The sequence below is a fragment of the Pinus tabuliformis genome, chromosome 5_2, assembly GCF_031772625.1.
Source record: "Pinus tabuliformis cultivar Carrire ecotype Pingquan chromosome 5_2, CPIR1, whole genome shotgun sequence".
NCBI lineage: Eukaryota > Viridiplantae > Streptophyta > Pinopsida > Pinales > Pinaceae > Pinus > Pinus tabuliformis.
In genome coordinates, this window is record NC_142306.1 from 238,775,140 (window position 1) to 238,797,527 (window position 22,388).

At 35.6% G+C, this 22,388-nt stretch overlaps 1 pseudogene; it reads right to left on the reverse strand.

Moving 5' to 3' along the window:
- Window positions 1–7,242: 7,242 nt before the first annotated feature.
- LOC149158424 (DNA replication licensing factor MCM4-like) overlaps window positions 7,243–22,388 on the reverse strand; it is a 158,649-nt pseudogene continuing 143,503 nt past the window's right edge.

Genomic DNA, 22,388 nt, shown 5'->3' on the forward strand with positions numbered 1-22,388 from the left:
TGCAGGTTTGAGATTCCATAGACCTGTCTTTCCCCATTAAAAATTGGATTTTAACAACTTTCTCTGGAAGGACATTGAATACCCCAAGCCCTGGGACCTTGGAGTCAATCATGCATTTGAAGTATTTAGAGAATACAACCCTATCTATTCCTTTTAAAATTATATTTTAACAACTCTCTTAGAAGGGCAACTGCTTGGGCTATGATTCTGTGAGCTGGTTCCATGTCATCAAAATCAGTTTATTTCTAGCTTGTTAGGTTTTCCTTTGAGTAAAACTAGTCAACCGTAATTCCAGGCCCATAAGAGAGTACTCCAGTCCATGGTTTCCCTTACCTCATGCATGTTTGGATCCTCAAGAACTGTTCTCCAAGCTTTGATAGTTAATGGACAATTTTAAAAAATGGCTAGAGTATTCATCATCAAATCCACACATCAAAAATTCCATGTAATTCCATGTAAGATTCAAGAAGAATGGAGCTTAAAGACATGAGACTGTGCACAAGGATCTACTGTTGAATAATTCCAAAAAAAAAATAAAAAAACTCCCACCTTGAATCCTCCATGTTAATGATGACTCTTACCAATAACATTATATGTTGTTAAACATCTTATGTAATGTCAAGTACAATGGTATCTTATGTAATGTCAAGTACAACAATACCATATTTATGCTTATTCGTAGATATGACTCATTTTTTCCTGAAAAATAGCTTTGGGGAGAACCTCCCCATCTTCTTCGGAATTTCCAGATAAATGGCAGGTCAAATGCCAGCAGAAGATGTGGACAAGAGGCTTTCTAATCAACGAATAAGTTCTTACAAGTTGCAGTTTTGAGTTGAGGCTTCACTCACTACCTAATCACATGGAGGTGAAACTGCACTAAGTATCTTTTTTAATGGCACAATAAATTTCGTTAGGAAAGACTAAAGTTACATAAAATAGTTTTCCAAGGAATAGCTTGCATAGGCTATAGTGTTGATGTTGTCATGGAAGAAACATGAAGAAAAACAACAAGGGATTACATTGGCACATGATTTTTTAATTTTTAATTTTATGCTAGGTTCAAAACTTAAATACAAATCCATGCTTATTATACCACTTCTCCATGGCTCGATAGGTTCATGGACATAATGGATAGCCCATGTGTAGAAAAGTAGTTAAAAAAGAATAAATATGACCTATGTGGCAAAGGATAATGCTACCATCTTGAAATGGATGTCCTTGATGAGACAAAATGGAATTAGCAAAAAAGGAATGAAATGCATGGAAAAAATGACATCAACATCGGGAGAGTACAAATGTCAATAGTACAGAGGCTTTCAATATGGATACTCTATTGTATGCGCTATGATCTTGGATGATGTCCTTGATGACATGCTATAGTGAGAAAATATTTTGCCATATGGACATCTTGTTGTGCATTCCTTGACAAATTCTCATAGCATGAATGCCTTGTTGTACGATCTTACATTAAAGGTTTTCAATATAAGATGATGTCTTGTAGAATGGATAAATCATAACAACACAGATGCTATGTTGTATGGACTTGGTATGGATGCCATTCTTGAAATTATGAAGTCATGTATGAGCATCCTACTAGATGTGATTGTTTCTAGACATTGGAAAAATTTACACGAAAAATATCATAGAACACCTGTTAGTGTCAAGACTTCATGATCCAATCCAAAAGATCAATAAATGATAAAATAAACATTAATGCACTATTTGCAAATACAACAAGTGACTAAAATGTATAGGGCTAGAAGAGGTAAAATATCATCTCAGACCACAAAACGAAAACCAAGCCTTGTTGATCCAAGATAATACATAGGAAGACATAAAAAAACAACCCAAAGAATTTTGGACAAAGAAGACAAAGGAGAGAAAGAGTTCAAGCACATAATTATACTTTCAAGGGAAGAATTAATGTGATCATGTTCCCTAGAATATATTTATAACAACATTGCATGCTATTGTTTATATACTTTGAATACATGTTATAATAAACATCAAAAATAGTAAATAGAAAAAAAAAATGAAAAGAAAAATTAGATGTCCTTTAAAACTACTTACCTATTCATTCTCTTTAGAATATGCAAATGAAGCTCCCATATATTCTAATTGTTGTAACTGTGGTAGTTGTTGAGGAATTTATTGAACAGGTTGTGATTGAAGTGGAGACTGTTGAAAGGACTATGAATAATGACCTTGGGAATGGAGAGAAGGAAGTTGAACTTCTATTTTTCCAAGCTTCATGAAATTAGTTTGATGTTGATGGTTTAGTTGTTGAAATTGTTGATGTTGAAGGGGTGGTGCAGATGGATTAGGAGGTGGCATAGTTTGCATAGAAGGTTGTACAGATTGTGTGATAGGAGACACAGAAGCAAGTCTTTGTGATTGTTTCCTTTGTGATAAAGGAATGTTGCTCAATGATGGTGTCACAGGTGACAGGAATTCAAATCTCGGGGGATTAGAGCCAAGGGAAGAACCCACATTGGCCTGATATTTTGGTACCAATCCTAATGGCATTTTTGTAGCTGATGAAAATTCACTTAAGTCACAGGGTGACTAGTAGAATGAGTTAAATTGAATGAAGATGACAAGCTAGAACTTGAATTGTTGTGGCCAGGAACAAAAATTTGAAGTGTTCTCATCCTTGATTGTGAAGTTGGGCTATCATTTTGATGTGTTAGGTGAGGAGGCCAACCCATTACAGGTCAATGTCCTAATGCACCTTGACTACTTTGCAGCAAAGACGATGTCTTAGTAGAAGTATCTCTGATATTTTGAGACACAATACCTGATTGCAAAAGAGAAGATGGTTGGTGCTCTTTAGACTCCTACATTAAGAAAAATATAATTCTGTCAGACATCCTTTATCTTTACATGCTAAGGAAATCACTAAAAAACCAAGAAGGAAAAAAGGAAACGGGGAATATTTTTTCATCAAACTAATTAGATCAAAAAAGACAACAGGGAGAAAGGAAGCCTACCCTTCTAGGAGGTCATCTCTCCTCACTCATCATAGGTCTATCCATATGAGACAAGGGTCCATGCATCTGCCAATCACTGTCAGGAAGAGCAGGTTCCAAACCCATTCTTTTCTCTCTCTCTAAGCCTGACCACTTCTTTAGGTCACCAGGAAAATAATCATATTTCCTTGAGTTATCACTTCCTCTACCATGATTCTCCAATCTTGGGCTCATATCCTGTCAAATTATTCTTCTTCATATGAATTTGACCAGTTTCTAGACACCATTATACTACTTATTATATCAAATTCCTGAGGTAGTTGTACATGTGAAAGTAGTCCATGTGAAGATCTCTATCCCCTTTAATTTCCATAGGCATCAATTAGAGTACCATGTATTGGATGATGCCTCCAATCATAACCATTCCTTGAACCATATGCTACACTTGTATTAGCAATGTCAAGTTCCCTAAGGCAATCCCCATCACCTTTCCCACCCCAAGGCCTTTCCCACCCATTATCTTGCTCTTCTTTCCTGTCATTCAGCCTTCCAACAATCCTTGTTAGAGAAGGAGTCCTTCCAACTCTAATTCTCGATGGTGCCAAAGGAGAACTCTTGCCTCCAACACTTGATAGAGAAGGATCCCTTCCAATTCCAACTCTTGGTGGAGAGGAAACCCTTCCACCTCTTAACCTAGAGAGCAAAGGGGAAGGTTTTCCAACTCCCATCCTTGACAAGGGAGAGAGAGGCCTTCCAAGTCTAATCCTTGATGGAGAAACATTGAAATTGTAATAATTATAGCTTGTAGCAGGCTTCTGTCCATATCCAAGTTCAAGAAAAGCATCTGCACTTTCTAGTTGATGGGCCTTCTAGTAATAAGAAATAATAGTCAGTGGTAATGTAGAAAGATATGAAACCTACAAGCCAAAATCAGTCCTACATGCATAACATACAACATCCCACATGAGGTCACGATCTGATGGTGAGGATAGGGCATGTGGGTCCACCAAACAAGATTTGACTATCCAAGAGCATGATTATAGAGTTTGGGACCACACACAAAGGAAATATTACCTGAATACTTTGACAAATATGAACCCCTCTGTTGCAGAAGCCTAGCCACACACGTAGTTCAAAACAGTGTTAGAAAATTATATATTACGGAGCAATGGAACACATAAAATATTGCAGAAATATAAACACAGAAAACGCACAAAACAAGAGAGACACAGATATACGTGGTTCACCCAGTTTGGGGTACGTCCACCCCGAACAGCCAGTCCTTCCTTTCTATTATCCAGCAAAATGAAGAGACACAACCTACAGCAAATCCGCTGTAATATCCTCTATTTTCTCTCACAGTCTCACCTCTCTGTTTCTCGCTCACAGAATACACATCTATCACACAGCCTCAAATACAATACCCTCATACAAAGAGAGGGGTTACCTTCTAGGGAAAAAAACCCTAAACTAAACATAAGTTTTACTGTCAGATCATCTGCCTAATGAATGGCCCAGATTGAATAGAAATTACTATACTTTTACCAGGCAATTTTACAGCTGTTTTTAGCTTCGGGGGGTGCTGCCCCCGAAACCCCCTGCCAGAGGGGGGCTCCCAAAGGTCGCAGCCGCCCCCCCCTGGACCCCCCCTGCAGCGAATATTTTACGGCTTTGGAACTGGGGTCCTATGTGGTGATACCTTTGAATATAGAAGATAATCAGGCTCCACACCCAAAAAACAGTACGAGAATAGGCCATTTATTTTTGTAGGTTGGCTACATGGAACTTTGTGATTTTCCATTCAAGGAACTAGACACATTTAGGGGAGCAAGTCAATTATAAGAAGCTATCATTTAAAAAATAATATACAACACCAAGCATCAATGAAAAAACCAAGTAAATGTGAATGAGAATCACACAGAAAGATAAAGATGTTCAACAATCCAAATAAAAATAATCAAAACTGTTATTTAAAAAAAATGATGAAGTCCATTGTAATGAAAGAAGCTAGCTAGAAAAAATTCCCAATGAGTTTTCTAAAAAAATGCACAAGCATCAATGGTTTCCAAATCAATTTTCTCACAAACTCATACTCAACAAAGACTCGTCTGGCCTGGGACTCAACAAGACTCGATAACTTGGGAAAGACTCAACAAAGACTTTTTCCAGTGGTAAGTATCAAGAGCGAGTCTTAGGCAAGACTCATGAATCTTAGCCAACTGGCGAGTTTCAAGAGCAAGTCTTAGGCAAGACTCACAAATCTTAGCCAACTCAAACTACATTATTCCAAATTACTGTAAGCATTAGTTACAAAAGCTAGGTCAGATTGAACAAGGTTAGAATTGTGAAAATAAGTAAATACACTTTGATGTGCCACATATAGAGAGGTAATTTTCTATAAGACGTAAATGTTCATGATCATATTAACCTAGCAAAAATAATCTTACAGACATCTACATCATTGGTTACCATTAGGTGTAAACTTCAATCTGCACACTATCTCAACAATTGGGCTACATATCATAGAAGAATATTGTATGTACTTGAAATAAAATTTAACAATTGTCGAAGAAAATTATAAAGTACATGCTTAAACTAAAAGTATATGTTAACTAGAAGTCACCTACAAAGTCATATTTTGACTGTGTTGTTTATCTCAGAAAAGGATAGAAGAATAACATGCATGTAGTCTTTAGGAATCTTTAGGCCACCTTTTTGGACTTTCATGTATAGATCTACCAAATCTCTCTAGTTCCGGACTTGATGAATCCTCATTTATTTATGAATTTGACCCCTCTACCTGCCATGTGGACCATGTACACATTTAACAGCCAAGTTAATTTGCTACACCTTAAAGAAATCAAATATGGGACTATGTTGCATAGAAATGTACTAGAGAGCATAGACAACATCAATAGCCTAGGTGTTCCAACCATAAACTCAATTTTGAATGCTTATCAATGATGTTCTCCAATGCATCTTAAGGGGAAATCCTCTTACCATGCTTGATTGTTCAAACTATTTCCTAGCCTCCAAGTACTTTGGATTTACATGGATGTTGTGGCCTGACCACTAGGTCTGAGACTCAGGTTGTCTTGGAGATGTAGTCCCAGAGGATGGACTATCAGGAGGAATCTGGAGGTCTTCCTCGATGATACAGAGAGGTGCAGAATGAAACGCTCCTCCCCATGTCTGGAAAAGATGTTGCATTGCACGATGGGAAGGTGGCTGAGATCTAAGGTTCTGTCACATGATCGAGGTATATGCTTCCATCATAGAGATGATGCAAACGGTCATCTCTTACTAAACATTATCGAGACACTGAAAAAGGAAACCTATGCACTTGTGGACGCACTCTTAGGTCATTATAGCTATTGTCTTGATGTATTGTTGAAGATCTCTCTAAGAAAGGAATCCTTGTTTTGGGTTTTTCCCCCTTGTGGGGTTTTTCCTTAGTCTCTAACCTAAACATCTATATCTCTTATTATGATTTGTTATCTTTTTTTTCTCCTTACTATTATTGATTGATTTCTAAAGTGAATTTAATGTTGGAGATGAATAAATTATACAAGATGCTCTAACAACCTCACTTGTAATTAATTGGAATATCATTTATCTTAAGCAATACAGACCATCCTCATAAATCAAACTAATAGGGGAAAGCAATTGAATGGATATCTCAGTAACTTAATGATCAATATACAATTGGTGGCATAAATGGATGCAATTGGAAATATCATACTAGATTATAATGACACATTTTACAACTTTAACGGTTATGGCCCCCAAAATCAAACAATTACTTCGTAAAATTTTAACTTGACAATTGAATAATGCAAGGAACTAAGGACTACAAAATCAATTGAAAGAGAAAAATGTTGTATAATTGGTTACATAAGAAGGAATAATATAAGAGTTCACACCTTTGACTCATGATATACCCATTTTCATATTCTAGTCAAAGCTCATAAATCAAGGCTTCACAAGGTATAAATATTTCTATGTTACATTTGTTTGGCACAACCATTCTCAGGACTTCTTTTCTTAACTTTCATTTTTCATCCCTTCTGGTACCCGTTTGAGTTGGTAAGGGAAGCTTCCATGAAGGAGTACAAGAGTTTTAGGGTGGCTGACAATTATGTCAAATACACTACCTAGAAATATTACCAATCGACTTCAAAAGAGGATCACACAGAAGGCATCAACATAAGAGATGAAATGGGTCTGTGAAATACAACCTTGCTACTTTCTAGGGAGACTACTTTGTGTCTTAGATTCTCTTGACATTGTCTCCATGAACAACTACAAATCCCTTGGTCATGAGGATTCCAAGAGCATTGTGAATCTGAAAGAAACCCAAAGAAAAACCAATTAACCATGTGAGCATACCAATGCAACCAACCAATAAAGACAATCATTTCAACCACAACATACAAACAATCAATTATGTCAATTAGTATATGTAGTCATGATTGAATTGAAAATACACAAAGGGCATCCTTAGATCATGAAGATGAACTTCGATTGATCCCTGCTTGTGCATCTCCTCCAAAAGCTAGTAGTTCATCCATATATCATAGGTCAGGATTTTAATGCAAACAAAAATTAGTACACTGCTAGCTTATCTAGAGAAGTCGAGAATACGTCACCTCTGATGTTCGAGTAGATGGTCCTCTAGCCTACACCTTTTCCATGATAATATTTTTGATTGTTGTAACTAGATTAGCCTGCCTTATTCTTTCATTGGCAGAAACTCCTGTTGTAATGAGATCCATGTCAATAGTCCCTATCACCATGACACAATGCATTCATTGAAATTACTGTTGTATAATATATACCTTAGACCTGGAATAAATGGATATAAAGAAAACTAAGGCATAGTTCCATCCATACGAGTGACACTGACATGTTTCAAAACTATATAATAAGAGACTTGTAAACCCAGGCAAACTGACCACCTTTTATCAAGAAAGTTGTAGAATTTACCAGTAGCATGATCAACGACAGATTGTTGAAGGGAAACTTCAAGAATTCTGAATGCTTCAGCCACGTCACACCTTTCAACCTATATAGAACACCACTATTAAGCATGATTTGTATAATTCCAATTTTCATGGCCAGATATATATATATGTATACACACACAGTACCATATGCAGTTTGATTTACTTGGGAAGATAGTTATATGCACAACTTCTATTGTAGCTGAGGTTGGCTTCTTACCCACTCAGAGAATCAAATATGAGCATGTGCTTCACTAATTCGTATTAGGCTTGCAATTTGTCTAGGTGTTGCTGTGATAACCTGCAAATTTTATCAAGGGACCAAAATTGAATTAGCACAACATGTAGAATTTTATTTGTGTCTAAATATGATGTGGAAGAGAGAGAGAGAGAGAGATCAACCATTATGTTTGACTCTATTTTCAGTAAATATTTTGGACACATGTGCAACTAACCTTTTTACTATTGCTAAGAAAGTTTCCCCTCCAGAGCATTTCAACATAACCATGTGTAAGATCCTTTGTAGCCTCATCAAATATCTTGGGATGTATGTGTGGTCTTGCATAACTGATATATAAATTTAGGGTTGATACATCCAATGTGTCCACTCTTAGGTCCTGTAATGATAAATGATATAATTGCAGTCATGTAAACTGGAATAATTTCCAAGTACCATATGAAGCCATCCCAAGCAATAGACATAATTCCATACCTCAGGCTCTTCATAATGCAATGCAACAAAATTCCTTGCAAGGCACCAATGAGTTTTCTCATCGACTTTGTCAAGAACCAAGTAAATCAAATCAAACTTTTAGGTGTAAACCCTTAATTTTTTGGATTTGAAAAGTGAGCAAACCTTGTAAGGACTCATACCATGTCCACAACACTGACTAAACTTTACATGGAGAGAAATGTTGGAGGAAGTTGGATATTGTCAATGACTGAAAGTCTTGAATTGTAGCGTGAACCACTAGGGTTGGCATAAGCTAACACATATTTTCTGGCATTAAGGGATGCTATGATCCCAGCCTTGGCAATTGACACGATATGTTGTTCCATCACCTGCCTCAAATAACATAACACATTAAGAAGTGATAAAAATGTGTAGAAAATACAATAGAATGTGGGTAAGCTTGATCAAGAGAAAACCACCGAATGCACAATATTTAGTCAACTGATTTGAAGAGGGAAATCCCACCTCATGTAGCATGCTTCAAGCATTATCTAACACCTTTTCAAACTCATATATGCAACAAATTCCTCTGTCACTCAGTACTAGTGCTCCACTTTCCAATGCCTATTAAATTTGAAAACTAATCAATAATCTAGAATTTCAATGGATGTGACAATTCCATTGCTTCTTATTAAAATATTCAATGATGCAACATCAGAGTTGTTAAACATACAATTTCACTAGTTTCACAATCCTTTGACACATAAACAGTCAAACCAATTGCAGAGCTTCCTCAACCACTTGTATAAATACCTCGAGGAGCCAACTTATGTACATACTGAAGTAGTTGAGACTTACTCGTACCTGGGTCCCCAACAAGAAAAATGTTGATTCCACCATGGAAAGTGACACCTATGACTAACTTTAGTGGCTTTCCCCCAAAAAGTTGTTTCTAGCAACAATAGCCACTTCAAGGGTTGGATCACAGTACAGGTATAATAAATTACTAGAAATGAAAGAGACAAAGGTTCCAGGTAGTATTACCTAACATAAACTTTTTTCACATCTTTCAGCTCCCATATACTTGGAGCCAATGAGCTGGTTAACTTCTCGTAGATATTAGGCTACCATGATAGCTCTTTGAACTTCTCAACCTACAAATCGGATATACAAGCTGCCATGATATCTCTTTCAACTTCTCAACCTAAAAATCGGAAATACATGTTAGTGAATTTAGTAAATCCATTAGTTCAGCGAAAAGGTGAAGATAAGAGTAAATCTTACTACAAGAAAAAAGGACATTGGTGAGGGGTGAAAAATGTAACCATAAGCTCATTAGTGACGGTTAAAAGAGACTTCATCACCAAAAATTGAACATCACCAAAGGTGGCATCACCAATAATAATTTATAATGACAAATAGTGACCGTCACCATTTCATATGATCAATGGTGATGGACCATAGCCTCTGTCACCAAAAACTGAACGTCACCAAAGGTTGTGTCGCCAAAAGTATAGGTGTTGTAGTGACATTAAAATTCCGTCACCAATAATGATTTATAATGACAGATAGCGACCGACACCATTTCATATGAGCAATGGTGACAGACCATAGCCTCGGTCTCCAAAAATTGAACGTCACCAAAGGTGGCATCGCCAAAAGTATAGGTGTTATGATGAAATTCAAGGTCTGTCACAAATATTGATTATAATGATAGATAGTGACCTTCACCATTTAATATGAACAACAACTATTTGTTGTGATGGATCTTTCATGGCCATCACTATTGGTGCATATATATGGTGACGTTTGTTGACAATCACCAAAATACGCATTTCCAGAAGTATAGGTGTTGTGGTGACATTCAAGGTCCATCACGAATAATGACTATAATGATGGACATCGATCACCACCATTTCATATTAACAACAATGATTTATGGTTACGGACCTTTGAGCGTTGTCACTATTGATGCGTATATATGGTGGCATTCATTGACCGTCACCATTTCATAATTTGGTGAGGGTCGAAAAATGTCACCAAATCTCATTGGTGATGGTCAAAAGAGCCTTTGTCACCAAAAATTTATCATCGCCATTCCATATGGATGTCAGGGCATGATGGAATTGAACCACCAACCTCCTGCTTGGAAAGCAGGTGCTCTTCCATTGAGCGAGCACCCTGTAAAGAATTAGACTTTTAAAAATTAGACCTTGAAACTTCATAAATTGTAAATCCTAAAACTTTTAATAAATTAAAGTCTCAGAAATATTTTACTAAACAAGCAAAGCAACATCGAAGTTGCAGGTCCCTACCTAATGGTTATGGAAGTTATGAAAAGTGGGTGGAGGGAAAAATAATTATGTATAAGAGAATCAATATGTTTAGTTGAATACTCAATTAGAAGTGAAACTCTGAAGACATTTATAATCTATAAATGACCTATAACTAGCAAATGCACCAAATATTGCAAAGGAAATGTCATAAGTGGATAGCATATGGAAGAATAACATTGATGAAGACAGATGCAATATGTTATAGGTTGAGTGAAATAAAAATCTTGATGTTGTTGTTGTTTGGTGTTTAGATATATGAATGATATCTAAAATTTTGTGCAAATGTAACATGGATCTTCGGAAACCATGAACGACATATGATAATATATATATATATATATATATATATATATATATATATATATATATATATATATATATATATATATATATATGTATATATATATATGTATATATATATATTTCCCCTTTACATAAACCAACATGCAATTTGGAATTTCACAAGTCCACACTCAAAACATGACAGCAACCAACAAATAAAAAAAATTGACTTGGGCAGAAAGCGATAGCTTCACCTTCATTCTTGAGCTACTTCTGTTTATTTGAATTTGACTCGTGACATTCTTTATCTGAAAAGGAATCAAAATCATCACTAGTATTAAATTCATCCAACACGGACTTTAGACATCCCACTGACATTTGCGTTTTTGTTGCCATGCCTAGAAACCATGGAGTTTCCTATCGATAGTAGAATAAGATGTGTGCCTACTACTCAAGAGCACATTCCTTATTAACCATTGTTACCTGACAGAAACAAAAGAGACAACACAATATCAGCGTACACAAAATCCCCTACAGAAATATAATCATAACTTAGAAAAGAAGTCTAAAAGATGTTCTTAATTAATAAGCTTTGTATTTTGACATATTGTTTCTTTAGATTTAAAAAATACTATGTTGTACAACACTTCTGTCTATTTATCTAGACAATTATATCATAGCATATGTCACACAATAGCAATCTACAGTACCTAAAGTAAAAAGAAAATTTTTCTCAAGAAAATAGATTTAGAAAAGAGCTTTCAAACTATAAGTTTGTCATCAAAGATTTAATTAATTTAACAACAAACTAGTTGGAGTTTGAAAATCAAAATCTTTCATAGGAAACAAATAGGAAAATTGCCAAAGTCGCTATTCATACAAATAAAGCTACAGTCACTATTGCCACTGCAGATAACTAAAATTTGGGCAGTGGTCTAACAGTTAGAGCTTATTCATCGGGAAGACTTGTCAATACCATCATTTTTTTTCCACGGTATGTTGCGTCTCTAGATCTAGATCAGATAGCTTTCCATTCTCAAGTTCCACCTTTCAAGTACTCATTTCTGGCTTACCATTTAAAACAAAATTCTACCACTCCATTTTATTTTGTTTTTTCAAGAGAATTGGCAGGACCTTCCCATCCGCTGTTTTACATCATCAATATGTTGGCATTATGATATAAGTGTTGTCCTTGATGGCAACTCACTCAGAGGCTGATACAGGTGATGGTAACTCAATCAAAGGACAGATCTTAGTACAGCAGGTCAAGAGAGAGATATACGCAGGTTCATTGTGAAAAATCCGTGTATACACACGGGTTAGACGTGCCGAAGACGCGTATGCGTATACACGCACTTTCACGCAAGGAAAAGCACGTACATGTGGGAGAACTTATGTTTTGCTCCGTGGTATTTAGTCCTTGGTATTTGAACATATGGTTGTGGACCATGGTATCTCGTCTAAAGTATTGATCCCAAGTATTCGGTCCATGGTATTGTTTCTACATGGTTTTAGACCATGGTATTGAGAGAAGCCTAAACCTATATAAGGATAAGATCATTAGGCAAAGGCGGAGGAGCAAGGAATGGATGTCTGATGAAGTGTGAAGATCTAGTATGCTGGTTACGGGTTTGTGATGCTTGGCTCAAGTGGGAAATGACAACGAAGGGTTTCAGTGAGTCAGTATTGGGTGATTTATGATGCAAGTATAAGTTGATGATTGTATTGCAACAATGATTGTTTTGTACTTATGGATCCAGTCTGAAAATTTATGAAACGTGGTCCCTGGAAGAAAAGAAGGTTGTAGCCTTCTGTAGGTCAGCACCTATGTACTAGTATATCAGCTAGTACAAGAGCTGAGGGGGTTGTAGCTCCCTTCCAGAAGGAGCTGGAAAACGAGAGAGGGTTGTAGCCCTCTGCAAGTTGCAGCCTGCGTGCTGGTAAAGGACTGCACCAATACATTGTAAAAGAAGTTTCTTATTAAAGGAAGATAGAAACAAATTGCAGCAAGTGGTTTTCACCCACATTGGGTTTCCACCTTATATCATGGTGTTCATGTGTGCTCTTTATGTGTGATGATCTGTGTTGTTTATTGTTCATATGGTTGATAATGTTCTGATGCATTCACTGAAGATGAACTAACTAAATCATAAAGTTTACTGGATGTACGCTAGTTTCTTTTAACATAGTCGCGTATATACGCAGATATATTTAACTGAAGCCGCATATATGAATCTGAGTATGAAAATGAAAAAGTATCTGATATGATAATACTGATTCACCCCCCCCCCCCTCTCAGTATTATTTCCAACAACTGGTATCAGAGCAAGTCCTTTGGAAGAAGCTTGATCACTTGAAGGAAAGATCCATCAGAATGGCTAATCTAGAAAGAGAGGCACACATCAGCCCACCAATATTTGACGGGAACAACTTTACCCACTGGAAGATAAGAACCACAGCATATCTACAATCGCTTGGAGCAAAAGTTTGGGGAATCGTGGAAGGAGGATACAAATTCCCATAAGCAATTCCTACAGATACAGTAGAGAGAAAGCAATATGAGCTCAATGCCAAAGCTGTTACTGTCTTATTGGGAAGTTTGACACAATAAGAATTTATGAAGGTCATGCATTTCAAATCAGCTAAGGAAATATGGGACAAAATCATTCTAAGCTACGAAGGAGATGAACAGGTAAAAAGAGCAAAGCTTCAAACTCTCCAAATCCAGTATGAAAATCTTAAGATGCATAGTAATGAAAGCATAGCTAATTACTTCCTGCATATAGATGAGATTGTAAATTGTATGAGGAATTTGGGTGAAGAATTTAAGGAAGTTGTCTTAGTTGAAAAGGTTTTGAGATCCCTTTCTGCTAAATTTGATTCCAAAGTGTCTGCCATAGAAGAAAAGGAGAATCTGCAAAAAATCACCATGTCACAGCTTCACGGAATCTTAACTGCTTTTAAGATGAGAAAAAAGGGACCATCAGAAGCCGCATTCAAAGCATCAGGATACATGTCAGAAGAAGAAGATGAGGTAAATTTTGTCAAGAATCTTGAACAGGGAACTGGACAGTTCGAAGGTAAGCTACGTTTCAAATGCTTTTCATGTGGTAGAGTTGGTCACTACATTGCTAGATGCCCCCATAACAAAGGAAAGATGTCTGAAGAAGGTAATAGAAGCTATTATACCCATGTTAAAAGTAATGACTCATTCAATGGTAGTGAAGACATTAGAAGTCTCATGGCATATGAAAAGAAGGATGCAGAAACTGAAGAAGTTACCAAATTAAACGAACAATTGGAGTCAGTAACCAGGGTAAGGGAGAAATTGCAGGATATAGTAAAAGATCAGAGCATAACAATTCAGAGACTTGAATCAAAGATCCTCTCTCTAAAATAAGATCTTGAAAAATCAAAGAAGCAGAACAGAGAAGCTCTTGAAAAACAAGAACATGAATTGATCAAATTAAAGCAACAAGTGGAAGAATATCTGGAAAAGGAAGAACAACATCAGGTTGAGGTAAATATCTTAAAAGGTAAATTAGAAGGAAAGGATAAATTGTTACGATTTCAAGATAGTACTAAGATTTTGGATGACATTCTTGGTAGTCAAAGATCTCCTATTATCAAAATTGGTCTTGGCTTTTATGAATCTGTTGAAGGTGAATCTAGCTCACAAGGTGAGGCAAGAAACTCTAATGAGAAATCTGAAATTCTCAACAAGGAATAGCCAAGGAAAGAAATTCCTCAAAGAAAATCCTTTGCTCCTAACTATGGAAGTAATAGACGACTATTTCCTCCACTGAATAATGTTGAATGTTATGTATGTCATAATCTTGGACATGTTGCAGCTAGATGTAGAAGTAGAATGGTTCAAGACGATCACAAAAGATCATCACATTCCATGTATTTCAGAGGATATTGTTTTGCCTGCAATGCGTTTGGACACAAAGAAATTGACTACAATAGAAGGAACATGAAATATGTAAGATGTTATACATGCAACAAACTTGGACATAAAGCAAGGGAATGCAAGAGAAAATTTCAAAATTCAAAACAAGAGGACCATAGATCATCACAGTTCCAGGAATTGAACACATAATTAGAGACAGAAAGGTGTGACATAACTCAGTTAGCTGACATAACAGACACAGGGGAAACTGAAAGTGAAGACCTTCAATATTCCATCTTGCATACGATGATATAATAAAGATAAGTTGCATATATACACGAGTTAGTGGCTGCAGAGTCGCGTATATGGAGTTCAGAAGAAAAGGTAGCAGAACAGACTCAGGAAATGGTTCGGTCATGATATGTAATGGTTGGCACAGGCTCAGGGGGAGTATATACTTCAAATAATGCATTGTTGGCATTATGGTTAGAAGTCGTTGATGAAGTTTATGAAGCTAAAAGATACATCTTGTTGTTTGATCAAAGGAATGGTGTTGCAGGTTTGGATGCTAATGCTTATGGTGCAGATCATATATGATGTATGATAGTGGCTAATGACTATCATGGTCTTGAATGGATTTCTCCTCTTTGAAATTGCATCTGCTTAGGGGGAGCATGGATGGATTGATACAAATTGGCATATACAAAGGGGGAGCCCAATCAGAGATTTCAACAGGTACTCAGGGGGAGTATGGACAACAAAGGGAAAGAACTTCTTGGTCTGCCCTTTGCCCTTGATGTCAAAGGGGAGAGTGACTTGGTGTGGTGGTTGCCATCAAGTCCAAAGGGGGAGATTGTTGGCATTATGATATAAGTGTTGTCCTTGATGGCAACTCACTCAAAGGTTGATACAAGTGATGGTAACTCAATCAGAGGACAGATCTTAGTATAGCAGGTCAAGAGAGAGATATACGCAGGTTCATTGTGACAAATATGCGTATACACGCGGGTTAGACGTTCCGAAGACGCGTATGCGTATACACGCACTTTAACGCAAGGAAAAGCACGTACATGTGGGAGAACTTATGTTTTGGTCCGTGGTATTTAGTCCTTGGTATTTGAACCTATGGTTGTGGACCGTGGTATCTCGTCTAAAGTATTGATCCCAAGTATTGGGTCCATGGTATTGTTTCTACATGGTTTTGGACCATGGTATTGAGAGAAGCCTAAACCTATATAAGGAGAAGATCATTAGGCAAAGGCGGAGGAGCAAGGAATTGATGTCTGATGAAGTGTGAGGATATAGTATGCTGGTTATGGGTTTGTGATGTTTGGCTCAAGTGGGAAATGACAGCGAAGGGTTTCAGTGATTCAGTATTGGGTGATTTATGATGCAAGTATAAGTTGATGATTGTATTGCAGCAATGATTGTTTTGTACTTATGGATATAGTCTGAAAATTTATGAAACGTGGTCCCTGGAAGAAAAGAAGGTTGTAGCCTTCTGTAGGTCAGCACCTACGTACTAGTATATCAGCTAGTACAAGAGCTGAGGGCGTTGTAGCTCCCTTCCAGAAGGAGCTGGAAAACGAGAGAGGGTTGTATCCCTCTGCAAGTTGCAGCCTGTGTGCTAGTAAAGGACTGCACCAGTACATTGTAAAAGAAGTTTCTTATTAAAGGAAGATAGAAACAAATTGCAGTAGGTGGTTTTCACCCACATTAGGTTTCCACCTTATATCATGGTGTTCATGTGTGCTCTTTATGTGTGATGATCTGTGCTGTTTACTATTCATATGGTTGATAATGTTCTGATGCATTCACTGAAGATGAACTAACTAAATCATAAAGTTTACTAGATGTACGCTAGTTGCTTTTAACACAGTCGCGGATATACGCGGATATATTTAACTGAAGGCGCGTATATGAATTTGAGTATGAAAATGAAAAAGTATCTGATTTGATAATACTGATTCACCCCCCCCCCCCCCCTCTCAGTATTATTTCCAACACAATAACCATCCATCAATGATATAAAGAATAACAGAAACACAACAAAGGCCAAAGATGTGCTTGTTGTATACCCATGTTTTAGGACTCATCTAACCTTACTGGTGCAAAGAGCTCCCCCTAAAAAAATAACATCCACGTGGAATTTACAATTTTTTTTAAATCAAGCTCTAAGTAAACCAATCAAAATATGAACATCCTTTTAATCAATAAAATCTCTGACTTAAAATAAAAGTGGCCTAGAATTGAATGTTATATCAACCATGTCAAGTAACTAACATCGAGTGAGAAATACAAGCCATGCATATTGGATTAGTGAGATAATTGCTCTGATAAAGCTAAAAACCAGATGAATTACAGCTAAGAAATGTAAATAAATGACTTAGAACTAAGACACGAGGTTTCCCTTTCAACCCTATTGTTAAATAACTCTTCTTTATGTCACTTACCATTAAAAAAAAATTGATACCATGTGGAAGTGGTATCGTAACATTAACCTCTGATAGTTTGTGTCCATGACTACTTCTCAAGATCCACTCCATTACTACCGTTTGGGGCTAGATAAGATACATGAAAAAACCATCAACATGAAAATGAAATCTACATCCTTGTAAAAAAATGGGAGGAAAAAAATATCCACAAATTGAAACAGACTGTAGGATACCTCATTCATGCAACATGATTATCTTGTCATGAAAAATAAAAAAATAAATAAGGAGAAATGTAATTTTTGCCACATTTTGATAATGAAATATTTTGCATATTCTATAAACAATTGATGAAAAAAGTTAGCTAAAGCTTGTCAACATTGGGATTATAGTAAAACATAAAGGAACTGCTCCAATGCATATATAATCCTAAACATAAGTATCTATACATATAAGTATTTATTGAGGACATTGTATTTTGTGAAAATATGGAAGTCAAATCTTTGAAATAACACAATTTATGGTACCACTACCTTACGAAGTAAATTCATTTGAGTATTTACAAAGTCCATTTAGGAATTTCTTCAAAGTTCAAAGTTCAAACAATTAACATGTAGCCTAAAAATGCTCAGATTTGAAAATGAGATAACCCAAAGATGTAGAGTATATATCTCACATTTATATATCCTAATTTCCAAACATTGAAATGACACTTTTTAGCATACTATTGTGAATTCAGCCCAAAATGCTAGAAAAAAATATTGATGGTTATTTTGCTAATATAGAAGTTTTATACATGCATTTATTTAAACAGTTAGCTTGCAATCTCAAACATATCTAAGGATGCACACAATATGTTGCATCTTTAGTGCTGGTGTGTGAACTTGAGACAACGAAGTCCAACATTTAACAGTTTGCCTACAATATGCACTAGCCGAATAGGTGAACAATAGTATTGTAGGTATGTGTTATGAATATATGTATTGCAGGCCAATAAGAGTATGGTTGGAACAGTCATGTCCAACCCTTCCAAGTTTTCCTATAATTTGCATTGGTCTAATAGGTGAACAATAGAACTGTAGGTGTGCATTCTACATCACTTACTTAAATTCAACACCTTCAGCATAGAAATTTCAAAGAATATGTCGAGAACTGGTAAGTAATTTGAAAAATGAAAGAGTTGGCTTGATTGTTTCTGGAGAAGACTAGATTCTTACATTGTTTAATGTAAATTCATCACAATCTGGCAATATTAGATGCAACAAAAAGGAACCAAGCTAGAAGGTTATTTAAAGAATCCTTACTTAGCCAGGGTAAAATGTTAGCCCTTTTTTGTCAAAAAGCATAAATGTAAAAACTTTAAGAAATTCAGTGAAGAGACTGTAGAAATGTTCTTATCAAACCACTAACGTAAATAGAGCTAAGAAATATTGCTTTGTAAAAGAGATATTCATGGTCAAATTAACAAGAAAGTGACCTTTTAGCATAGTTAATGCACTAGTGCTGCTGTTACAATATTTGGCCCAAACAATAAACAGAAAAAACCCATTTTCAATTTAGTAGGAGCATGCTGGGCAAATAATCTCACAATAATACCCATCATTGAACATTCTGACCCACTAAATCACTTTTACATCCTTTTGAAGTCCTTCAACAAAGTACTTAAAAGTTGTGAACAATGTCATAACAATACTTCTAGCTATAGAAAAAGCATTTCAAGCTTGCCTCTATTTTATGATATGGATATTTGTCCTTCAAACAGAGTTATGTGGCATAGAACCACTTTCACCCTTAAGAAAAAATGTGGCTGTAAATGCATGTTGAACTCTCTTAACACAAATACTTAGATGGTAGAGGATTCTCATACTAGTGCCAGGTTTAAGGGTGCCAAACACTTTCGATTTTAACTATGATATGGTGCACGCTTGGCTTCAAGACAACATATTATATAGGAATTTCATGTTGGGAAACCTCCAAATCTGTTTCCAGGAAAACTCAAGTTAAATGGAATTTGTTTTGTATAATGGTTGTGATTCATATTGATGCACATTAATATATATGTTTTTTTGTAAATTTTAATAATTTATGTATTTTTTGGTGACCTTTTAGCATATTTAATGCACTAGTGTCGTTGTTATAATATTTGGCCCAAACAATAAAAAGAAAAAACCAATTTTCAATTTAGTAGGAGCATGCTGGGCAAATAATCTCACAATAATACCCATCATTGAACATTCTAACCCACTAAATCACTTTTACATCCTTTTGAAGTCCTTCAACAAAGTACTTAAAAGTTGTGAACAATGTCATAACAATACTTCTAGCTATAGAACAAGCATTTCAAGCTTGCCTCTATTTTATGATATGGATATTTGTCCTTCAAACAGAGTTATGTGGCACAAAACCACTTTCACGCTTAAGAAAAAATGTGGTTGTAAATGCATGTTGAACTCTCTTAGCACAATTATGCTCTTAGTATGGTATAGGATTCTGAGACTAGTGCCAGGTTTAAGTGTGCCAAATACTTTAGATTTTAGCTATGATATGGTGCACGCTTGGCTTCAAGGCAACATATTCTTTAGGGATTTCATGTTGGGAAACCTCCAAATATGTTTCTAGGAAAACTCAAGTTAATGGAATTTGTTTTGTATAATGGTAGTGATTCATATGGATGCACATTAATATATATGTTTTTTTCCTAAATTTGAATAATTTATGTATTTTTTGGTGACCTTTTAGGATAGTTAATGCACTAGTGTTGTTGTTACAATATTTGGCCCAAACAATAAATAGAAAAAACTCATTTCAATTTAGTAGGAGCATGCTGGGCAAATAATCTCATAATAATACCCATCATTGAACATTCCGACCCACTAAATCACTTTTACATCCTTTTGAAGTCCTTCAACAAAGTACTTAAAAGTTTTGAATTATGTCATAACAATAATTCTAGCTATAGAACAAGCATTTCAAGTTTGCCTCTATTTTATGATATGGATATTCATCCTTCAAACAGAGTTATGTGTCATAGAACCAATTTCACCCTTAAGAAAAAATGTGGTTGTAAATGCATGTTGAACTCTCTTAGCACAAATATGCTCTTAGTATGGTATAGGATTCTCACACTAGTGCCAGGTTTAAGGGTGCCAAAGACTTTATATTTTAACTATGATATGGTGCATGCTTGGCTTCAAGATAACATATTCTTTAGGAATTTCATGTTGGGAAACCTCTAAATCTGTTTCCAGGAAAGCTCAAGCTAAGTGGAATTTTTTTTGTATAATGGTTATGATTCATATGGATGCACATTAATATATATCTTTTTTTTCCTAAATTTGAATAATTTATGTATTTTTTGGTGACCTTTTAGCATAGTTAATGCACTAGTGCTGCTGTTACAATATTTGGCCCAAACAATAAACACAAAAAACCCATTTTCAATTTAGTAGGAGCATGCTTGGCAAATAATCTCACAATAATACCCATCATTGAACATTCTAACCCACTAAATCACTTTTACATCCTTTTGAATTCCTTCAAAAAAGTACTTAAAAGTTGTGAACAATGTCATCACGATACTTCTAGCTATAGGACAATAATTTCAAGCTTGCCTCTGTTTTATGATATGGATATTTGTCCTTCAAACAGAGTTATGTGGCATAGAACCACTTTCACACGTAAGAAAAAATGTCGTTGTAAATGCATGTTGAACTCTCTTAGCACAAATATGCTCTTATTATGGTATAGGATTTTTAGACTAGTGCCAGGTTTAAGGGCGCCAAAGACTTTAGATTTTAACTATGACATGTTGCACGCTTGGCCTCAAGACAACATATTATTTAGGAATTTCATGTTGGGAAACCTCCAAATCTGTTTCGAGGAAAACTCAAGTTCAATGGAATTTGTTTTTTATAATGGTTGTGATTCATACAAATGCACATTAATATATATATATATATATATATCTATATATATATATATATTATTTTCCTAAATTTTAATAATTTGTGTATTTTTTGGTGACCTTTTAGGATATTTAATGCACTAGTGCTGCTGTTAGAATATTTAGCCCAAACAATAAACAAAAAAAAACCATTTTCAATTTAGTAGCAACATGCTGGGCAAATAATCTCATAACAATACCCATCATTGAACATTCTAACCCACTAAATCACTTTCACATCCTTTCGATGTCTTTCAACAAAGTTCTTAAAAGTTTTGAATTATTTCATAAAAATACTTCTAGCTATAGAACAAGCATTTCAAGCTTGCCTCTGTTTTATGATATGGATATTCATCCTTCAAACAGAGTTATGTGGCATAGAACCAGTTTCACCCTTAAGAAAAAATGTGGTTGTAAATTCATGCTGAACTCTCTTAGCACAAATATGCTCTTAGTATGGTATAGGACTCTCGGACTAGTGCCAAGTTTAAGGGTGCCAAACACTTTAGATTTTAACTATGATATGGTGCACGTTTGGCTTCAAGGCAACATATTCTTTAGGAATTTCATGTTGGGAAACCTCCAAATCTGTTTCCAGGAAAACTCAAGCTAAATGGAAATTTTTTTGTGTAATGGTTATGATTCATATGGATGCACATTAATATATATGTTTTTTCCTAAATTTGAATAATTTATGTATTTTTTGTGACCTTTTAGCATAGTTAATGCACTAGTGCTGCTATTACAATATTTGGCCCGAACAATAAACAGAAAAAACCCATTTTCAATTTAGTAGGAGCATGCTTGACAAATAATCTCACAATAATACCCATCATTGAACATTCTGACCCACTA